Consider the following 10,011-nt stretch of genomic DNA (forward strand, 5'->3'; position numbering starts at 1 on the left):
CATGGAATTTGACAAGGTGATGGTAAAATTCAAATGGTAAATCTATTCCATGTCCATTTTGAAAAAATCATATGCTAGAACAAATCCAAGAATATCCATGGCAATTTTGAAGAATGAGGTGTGGGGATTTGCCCATAAGTTAGCAAGATTTTCTGTAACATCATACTAATTAGAATTCTGTTGCATTGGCACAAGAATATACAAATACAGAAATGGAACCGAATAGAGTCTAGAAACAGACCACGTGCATATGGGAATATAACATATGACAGCATTGGCATTACAAAGCAATGGAGAAATGATAAACTATAAATGATAATAACTGATGTGGAAAAATTGCTTAACTATATGGTAAAATATGTGATCCTTACATCACACCAAACAAAAAATAAGTCTCAGGTAGACTGAAAGCCTAAATCAGAAAAACAAAACTGGGCTTCCCTGGTGGTGCAGTGGTTAAGAATCTGCCTGCCAATGCAGGGGACACGGGTTTGAACCCTGGTCCAGGAAGATCCCACATGCCGCGGAGCGCCTAAGCCTGGGCACCACAACTACTGAGCCTGTGCCCTAGAGCCCGCGAGCCACAACTACTGAACCCATGTGCCACAGCTACTGAAGTCCATGCGTCTAGAGCCCGTGCTCTGCAACAAAGAGAAGCCACCACAATGAGAAGCTCGCGCACTGCAACGAACAGTAGTCCCCGCTCGCCGCAGCTAGAGAAAGCCCACGCACAGCAATGAAGACCCAATACAGCCAAAAATAAAATAAATAAAATAAAAGAAATTAATTTAAAAAAAAAGAAAAGCAAAACTGTAAATGGTTTAGTAGGAAATATAAAATATTTTTATGACCTTGAGATAAAAGAGAAAAAAGTATTATTAATCACAAAGGACTGATGAATTTGACTATAATTTTTAGAAAACACTTCTATATAACAAAAGATATCATAAAACAAAGCAAACAACAAACCATAGATTGGAAAAATATATTTGCAACACATTTCACCAATGAAGCATTCAGAATATATAAAGAAATTCAATCAATTTACAATAATACAAATCAGTATGAAAATATAAACAACCTAGCAGGAAAAAAATGTGCAAAAGGTTACGAGTAGAAAATTCACAGAGGGGAATTCCCTGGCAGTCCAGTGGTTAGGACTCGGTGCTTTCACTACCAAGGGCCGAGGTTCAATACCTGGTCAGGGAACTAAGATCAGCCACAAAAAAAAAAAAAAAAAGAAAGAAAGAAAGAAAGAAAGAAAAGAGAATTCACAGAGGAAGTTATGAAAAGACACCTAACTCACTGGAAATGAGATAGCATACCACATCCATCTAATTGCCAGAAATAAAAAGCGTAACAATACCAAGTTATGTCAGGGAGTGAAATGGCCCGACTTCGTTAACAACCAGGCAAAGAGAAGATGAGCATATTCCTCTAACCCAGCAATTCCTCCTCCATTGTATACCCTAGAGAATCTCTTGCATAGACAGATAAGAAAACAGATACAAGAATGGTGTTTGCAATATTGTTTGTAATAGGGAAACATGGAAATATCCATCAGGAGGAGGATGGATGAATAAACTGTGATGCAGTCATAGAACAGAATAGTACATGGCAGTAAAAATGAATGATCCAAAAAAAAAAAAAAGAATGATCCAGAGCTACTTTTCTTTTCTTTTTTGGCTGTGCCTCGTGGCTTGCAGGATCTTATTTCCCTGAGCAGGGATTGAACCCGTCGCCCCAACAGTGAAAGTGCTGAGTCCTAACCACTGGACCACCCAGGAACTCCCAAGAGCTACATTTAACAGCACACCTTCAGCAGTCAGGGCCCAGTCAGGAAACAGAAACCGTGACAGTTGTTACAAACACAGCAGATTTAATAGGTGAAATGGTTATCCAGATGCCCCCAGGCTCAAAGAGAAAAAAAAAGGAGAAGGGATGATAACTCAGAGACTAGAAACTGTAGGAAGGTGCTACACCCATAAGCATTGGGAGAACAAAAAGGAGGAGGGGGTGTTACCAAAGCTAGGAGACTCGAGGGAGGAGGGGCCAGGACTGGAGCTGGGGATGAAAAGCAGGGGCTGCTGCATCAGCAGAAAGCACCAGAAGAAAGGAAAGAGCAAAAATGAAAGAAAAACCATGACTTCTCTCATCTCAATACCTCTTACTGGCAGAACCCAAAGGGAAATCAACTGGCAAAGGAGCTTGAGAAATACAGACTACAGAAGGGTGGGTACAGGGCTGAGAAACAATAGGTAAATACCCAGCACAATGAAGCTGAGCAAAAAAAAAAAAATTACGTGTGCCGTATAATGTCATTTATATATAAAGTTTGAAAACATGCAGAAGAACACTATACTATATAGTCCTATATATAGTGTATATAGGACTATATTCATGTACAGTCGAAAACATGGGTGAGAATGATAATCACCAAATTCAGAATATAGGTTATCCCAAGAGAGAGAAAAGAAAGGAAGCAGGACACAAGAAACATCAAATCCATCTGTAATATTTTATTTCTTGGGAAAATAAATGATCCGAGGATGGGAATGTTGATGGAGTTGGGTGTGGATACGTGGGTGGGTATCTTTGTGCTAGTCTCTATCCTGTACTGCCTGTTACAAAATATTTCATCATTTAAGAACGATATTTGTCCTAAGGCATCCCAGCTCTGATCCCGCCAGTAATCCTCTGCAGTCTGGGTCAGCAGCTGGATCAGAGAGACTGACCAGTGGCAGCTGGACAAAGCATGAAGGGCTGAGTGGGCGGGAGACCATAATCCTCTCTCTGACCTGGTTTTAAGATGCGCTGGTCTCACAGCCTGCTATGTAAAAGGCCACCACATCTTGGCCAAACAGTTGGGCTTCCTGACTCAGAGTCTGTATTCATTCAAAGCTGCTGCATGGGGAATTCCCTGAGAGGGGGTCCAGTGGTTAGGTCCTCACGCTTCCACTGCAGGGGGCACGGATTCGATCCCTGGTTGGGGAACTAAGATCCCGCATGCCACACGGTGTGGCAAAAAACAACAACAACAGCAAAATAACTGCCGCATGCCACCACTTGCACTGACAATAATGTAGGAAGAACTCATTTTCATTTCTGGGAGAACTAAGACTGCAGTCCTCTGCAGAATTATCCGTGTCCATAAAGAGAATTATTTTCTGGTTATTTTAACCTAGATCAGGTAACACATGTACTTAAGTCTTGGATCATATTCAACATTTAAAAATAGAAACTGCTTATATTTTTGGACATAGGAGATCGCCATGTTGAAGAAGAAAACATCTCGGTTTTTTTGTTTGTTTTATGTGTGTGTGTGTGTGTGTGTGTGTGTGTCTCTTTTATTTATTTATTTTTTAATATTTATTTATTTACTTGGCTGTGACGAGTCTTAGTTGCAGTGTGTGGGACCTTCACTGAGGCAGGCGGGATCTTTAGTTGCGGCATGCATGCAGGATCTAGTTCCCCGATGGGGGATCGAACCGGGAGCCCCTGCCCTGGGAGCGTGGAGTCCCAGCCGTTGGATCACCAGGGAAGTCCCCAGATCTGTTTTTTTATACAAAGTCCTTGTAAATATTAATTAGTTAACATCTATTTGATATAAGTACGTGTGTACAGATTGTATTAAACACTGTATTAAATAACAATTTAGAGCTCAAGATAAATCAATAAGTGCTCTTTTTTTTTTTTCAGTGAATACTTCGATAGAATGCAGTCTGGTTTAACTCATTAATATTAATATACAGTGACACCACTTATGCTGAGGTTATTTGGAATCAGAGAATCAAAACAGGAAAATATTTTAGAACTGGTTAGCCCACTTCATCAGGAAACCGATGAGCACAGAAAGCCTTTTAGTTTGCAGAGGACTAATTTTTTTTTTGATGGCTTCAACTACCCAGAATCCAGAAGGAAGGAAAAGAAAACCAACCAAAATAGATGTTTTAAAACTCAAACATCTTATTCACTGGAAATTTCCTCAGGCCCGCGTTAAATACCTCTTTACTTATGTTGCGCCACTAATACTTTTTTTTTTTAGTTTTTTTTTTTTGTGGACCATTTTTAAAGTCTTCATTGAATTTGTTACAGTACTGCTTCTGTTGTTTATGTTTTGGTTTTTTGGCCACGAGGCATGTGGGATCCTAGCTCCCCAACAAGGGATTGAACCCGCACACCCTGCATTGGAAGGTGAAGTCTTAACCACCGGACCGCCAGGGAAGTCCCCTGCACCACTAATTGTAACAAGTTCCACTGCCTGAATTTTTAGCTAATGAGATCAGTGGAACAAATTGGAAAGGGGGGATTTGCAACGCTAGAAGTGAAGCTTACTGCAACAAGGACTAAAATTTTAAAAGCACACGTAAGATCTCAAAAAACCTGGCTGCCTCATAACGCTTGGATCCAAATGACTTTTAGCTATCTCCAAAAACCAAACTAATACAAAAACTGAATTCTGGTATTGTCTAGAATAGTCAAAATCATACTGCAGGATATAAAAACAATTCTGGAAAAGTAACTTCAAAAACATGTCGAGTAGGGCAAAAGTGACACCTTTGAAAATAAGTTTCTAGTCTTCTAGACAGCCCTGAAAAGAAAAAAGTCTCCACCTGGACCACATTCTCTAAAGTTGTTAAAGGCAGTAGCAAAATCAATTGGTGTCATTTTCCCCCCTTTTTCTCCAATGCTCAATTCATTTAAATATAAAATGAATATCAGTTTAACAAGTAATATATACAACACAATGCAGGTTAGCACAATTGCTATGATCACCCTGGCCCTGAGGACGACACAGTAAATGCCAAAAAAATCCATGCAGAAGTAATGAATCAAGAACCAAGCACCAGGGCTTCCCTGGTGGCCCAGTGGTTGAGAGTCCGCCTGCCGATGCAGGGGACACGGGTTCGTGCCCCGGTCCGGGAAGATCCCACATGCCGCGGAGCGGCTGGGCCCGTGAACCATGGCCGCTGAGCCTGTGCTCTGCAACGGGAGAGGCTGTACCAGTGAGAGTCCCCAAAAAAAGAACCAAGCACCAATATTTTTGTAGACTAAAAGAAATGGGAAATTTTAATTTGGTGTGTTCTCTTAGTTCCCAATGATTAGTGCAAGATTTTGTTTTAATCACCTGCTGGCTCTTTGCAAAAACAGTCAGCAGTGATCAATATGTCTGGCTTTTCCCCTGGTCCTAACTGGGGACCCATCATTTCAGCCAAATAAGAATCTTCTGCATAGATTCTCCTCTTCTGAATTGCAGTTTACGTATAATTTTTCTGTAACAAGCATTTTTACTAATTAGGCACAACCTTGTATCAATTAACTTTGGTCTTAAAGCCATGATTAAAGAAAACAAGTTGTTGTTTCTGGCAATCGCTGTGCCAGTGACAGATGGCCCTAGAACACATGGGAAGAAGATGGTGCCTGAAACGGGCTCCCTACAGCTCCAGAGACATGCCAGCTGCCAGGAGGGGTCCTTAGGACACAAGAATGGGGACACTCCAGGCAAAACGGAGAGCTGGGAGCATGATGTCCAGGTGAACGGGGCTCAGCAGAGTCATGATATGTAAGATGACCCCTTCAAATCCATCATTCCCAAATCCCCATTCCAAGGAGACTATCCTGAAGACATAGCTTGGCCCAAAGCTCCAGCTTTCAGACAGTGCCTCCTGGGAACTGTACTTTGTTACCCTTGTTTAGAGCACAACCACTTGAGATGAATATATAATTCCTGCTGAGAGAAAGCATCTCCTGCAAAGAGGAAGTAGAGAGGGGTTGAGAGCACCTGGCCTTTACAATCCAACTGTTTGGATTCTAATTCTGTCACTTGCCATGTGCCCTTGAGCACATAACCCTTGGTTTCCTTATCTCTAAAATAGGAGTGAAGATAATACCTAATTCACTCTTTACATTGTATGAATCAAATCATAGTATGAGTGTAGGGAATTCCCTGGCGGTCCAGTGGTTAGGACTCAGCACCTTCACTGCTGTGTCAGGGTTCAATCCCTGGTCAGGGAACTAAATTCCTGCAAGCTGTGTGGTGTGGCCCAAAAAAAAAAAAAAAAAAAAGTGTGAGTGTAAAGCACACTGTCCAGTGCACTGTCGTATTCATGATAATAAAGCCATAGTCTCATCGAGTCAAAAACAAGCTCATTGACTCTTTCTTCTCTCTTCCTCTAAGTGAGCTTATTTCTCCTTTCCCTTGTTTCCGTATCTACTGATTACAGTCACAATATCTAAAATGTTTTGATGAAATACACCTGCTTCATCCAAGCTATGGGATCGTGAGCAAGTCAATATCTCTAGACTTCAGTTTTTCGTTTTTTTGTGTTTTTTTTTGCGGTACGCGGGCCTCTCACTGTTGTGGCCTCTCCCGCTGTGGAGCACAGGCTCCGGAAGCACAGGCTCAGCGACCATGGCTCACGGGCGCAGCCGCTCCGCGGCATGTGGGATCTTCCCGGACCGGAACACAAACCTGCGTCCCCTGCATTGGCAGGCAGACTGTCAACCACTGCGCCACCAGGGAAGCCCTAGACTTCAGTTTTTGATCATTAAGTAAGGCGATTAGAGTAGATGAGTTCTAAAGAACTTTCGGTTCTAATATCTTGGCCTCTGTACTTATAGGATTTTTTCCTTCCTCTCCAGAGAGACCAAGAGTTTAAACAGATGGTAATGATGGTGGTGCCAGTGATGATAGCAGTTGGTATTTACTGAGCATTTACTATAAAGCAAGAACTGTATTAAGCACTCCACATTATCTCACTTGTTCTTCACAACAGTCTATAAAACAGGTACTCTTCTTGTTGCAAATTCATATATAAGGAAACTCAGAGAAGTTGTGGAGACTGGTAAATGGCCTCCCAACGGTACCAGGTCCCAATCCCTGGAAACTGTAAGTATTACCTTATATGGAAACAGGGTCTTTGTAGATATAAATTTAGTATTTTGAGGCCAGGAGACTATCCTAGATTATCAAAAATGGGCCCTAAATGCAGGCATGTGTATCCTTATAAGAGGAAGGCAGAGGGAGATTTGACTACACATACAGAAGTGAGGAAAAAGAAAAAAGGGACTTCCCTAGTGGTCCAGTGGTAAAGACTCTGAGCATCCAACGCAGGGGATGTGGGTTCGATCCCTGGTCAGGGAACTAAGATCCCACATGCCTTGCGCGTGGTGCAGCAAAAAAAAAAAAAAAAGTGGGGAAGGCAGTCTGGCCACAGAGGCAGAGACTGGAGCGATGCAGTCACTCCAGCAGTCTCCCCAAGCCGGAAGAGGCAAGAGCCTCCAGAAGCAGCATGGCCTGGCCAGTGCTTTGATTTTTCAGCCCAGTGATACAGATTTCAGAATTCTGGCCTCCAGAAATGCGAGATCATAAAATTCTCTTATTCTAAGCCAACTAGTTTGTGGTAATTTGTTATAGCGGCCACAGAAAACTCATACAGAGATTAAGTAATTTATTCATGGTCATGGTTAATAAGTGGTGAGAGAGTCAGGATTCAAATCCATGTACATCTGGCCCCAAACACTACGCTCTTCAGCACAGCACGGTCCACCCTTTATAATACATAAAACAGACAGACACTGACAAAGTACTAACTCTCAAAAAAGGAAGAAGCAGAAAAATTGGAATTCCATCAAAAGCAGGGTAGCATTCTGGCTGATTCAACCAAATCCATTCTCTCTACCGCAAACATCTCAGCTTTAGAAGCATGACTTTAAAAGTTCATTCTCCCACACACTTTACATCGAAATTAGGTCATACCTGCCTCACAGCCAAGAATGTGTGCACTTCAACGAGAAGAAAAGATTTGTAAAAGGAGAAAAGATGATACATTTAGTTTATAGCTAAAGAGTTTACTTGGCAGAAATTTCAGCCTCTTAGTCCACAGTTGGCAATCAGAGAAGCAGAAGCTACTTATCTTTTGAAAAGGTTTGTTTCCTTTTTTCTCCTTCAACTGGGACTCTGTCTTCAATTTTCTCAATGAAAATGAGTAAGGGCTATAAGAACTGGATTTTTTATTCCCCTCTCTTGCTACCTTCCTGACTGTTGGAGTTCCCAGGCAAATCAGCTAATGGGAAAGTTAGGATTGGGGGTTTGAATTTAATCTTAATCTGCAAATGAGCCTACATTTTTCTCTGTAGGAACAAGACCTTAATCTCTTGACACTCATTAAACTTCTAGTTCATACTCTGAGCCTCTTATAGTCATCAGTGTGTGTCCCCAAATCCACCAACTTGATTCATCTTACCTCCTTTCCCCCTTTTTTTGGCCATTTAAATGAATATGCACAAAGTTTTGAGATAAGTGGTCAGAATAGCAGGGTGGTCTGCAATGCTCTAAATTAAATGTTGTTCTCGACCCAGATTTATGGGCACAAAGCAGCAAGTGTGCAGAGAACTGAGGATGAGGTCCCCTTGGCTGCCAGAGTATTTCTCAATCATCCTAAAGAAGTCAACTGGAAAGGAAAAATGTTTTCGCATTACTAACAGCCTCAGTACGTTGTGGTTTGAAAGGATGATAAAAGCACAGCCTTTAAGGCGTCTCTAAGGAAGAAGGTAAGCATTTAGATCTACGATATTTATATAAACAGCTGACTCTGTACTTAGAGCTCAGAATTAACCCTATTTATTCATAATGTGCTTTTCTTTATAAGAGCTCGAAGTCTTTTTTTTTTTTAAAGCCATTACATCAGCCATTTCTTTCCATCCATGTAATGTTGAAAGGTAACACGCTCATTTCACAAGGACACTGAAAGCTACAGAAATAATCGCCAAAGGCTATCAACCCACCAGCGAAGTGAGCAGAGAGGCCTGCGGACAAGACAAGCTCTGACAACAGCACATTCTGTCTGTCTGTCTGTCTCTGTCTCTTTCACACACACACACACACACATGCACACACACACCTTGCACTGAAAGAACTTCAAGGTGTCACGGGGTTGGAGATACCATGTTTTCATTTTTGTTTTTTAATCACAATCCAGCCTGCCTGTCCACTTTCTACCTTTCAATTAGTGGCAATTTATCCAACGTGCTTAGATTTCAACAAGACAGCATAAATAATTTAAACCACCATAAAAAGTGATACACGACACAAGAGGACAGAAGATTTAAAGGAGACGGTCTTCTGGAAAAGAGCATCACCAACGTTCCTTTTTTCAGCCCAGGATCCCCAAGGTTTCAAAACAACTGAAGCAAAGCTCTTGCCCACGTTTCTTTATTTTTTGATACAAAATACTCCAAAGAGTACCTTACAGGGAGAAATAGGCGAGTCTCAGTGTTTTCAATTAGCACCTGTGTAGTTGCAGGCAAGTAATATAACCCCTCTGAATCTCCGTTCCTTCATCTGTAGGATGAGATGGATAATCCAGTCAGCCCTCTGTACATGCAGATGTGGAACCCGTGGACAAGGACGGCCAGCTGCACTGCACCGTTTTATATAAGGGACTTGAGCATCTGTGGATTTGGGTATCTGTGGGAGTTCTGGAGCCAGTCCCCTGCAGATACCGAGGGACAACTGTAGTGTCTACCGCAAGGGTTCTTGGGTGAATTAGATGAGGCTGTAATCTACACCACTGAACCCAGCCATGGAGGGCCCTGAAGAGAGATTGAGGAAGAGACTGAGAAACTATACAAAACCTGAGAAATCTGTGAGGAGACACAAGGTAGTTATGCTCTGGGATAGGAGGTGATGGCAGCCTGACCCCCTTCTCCTGTTCCCTTCCCCTCCTCCATGCCCAAGGGACCGGGTGATTATAACCACAGTAAGAGCAGTGCTGGGGAAGAGGTACAAGAAGTTTTCTTTTTTTTTTTTTTTGGCCGTACCATGCGGCTTGCAGGATCTTGGTCCCCTGACCAGGGATTGAACCCTCACCCTGGCAGTGAAAGCACTGAGTCCTAACCACTGGACAACCAGGGAATTCCAACAAGTTTTCTTGAAGGGCAGTGTGACCTGTTGGGATGACAAATGGGGACTCATGAGACCTATAATGTAATGCCACCAACTTTACCCTC

Source organism: Globicephala melas, chromosome 1 (genome assembly GCF_963455315.2).
Source record: "Globicephala melas chromosome 1, mGloMel1.2, whole genome shotgun sequence".
In the NCBI taxonomy this organism is placed as follows: Eukaryota; Metazoa; Chordata; class Mammalia; order Artiodactyla; family Delphinidae; genus Globicephala; species Globicephala melas.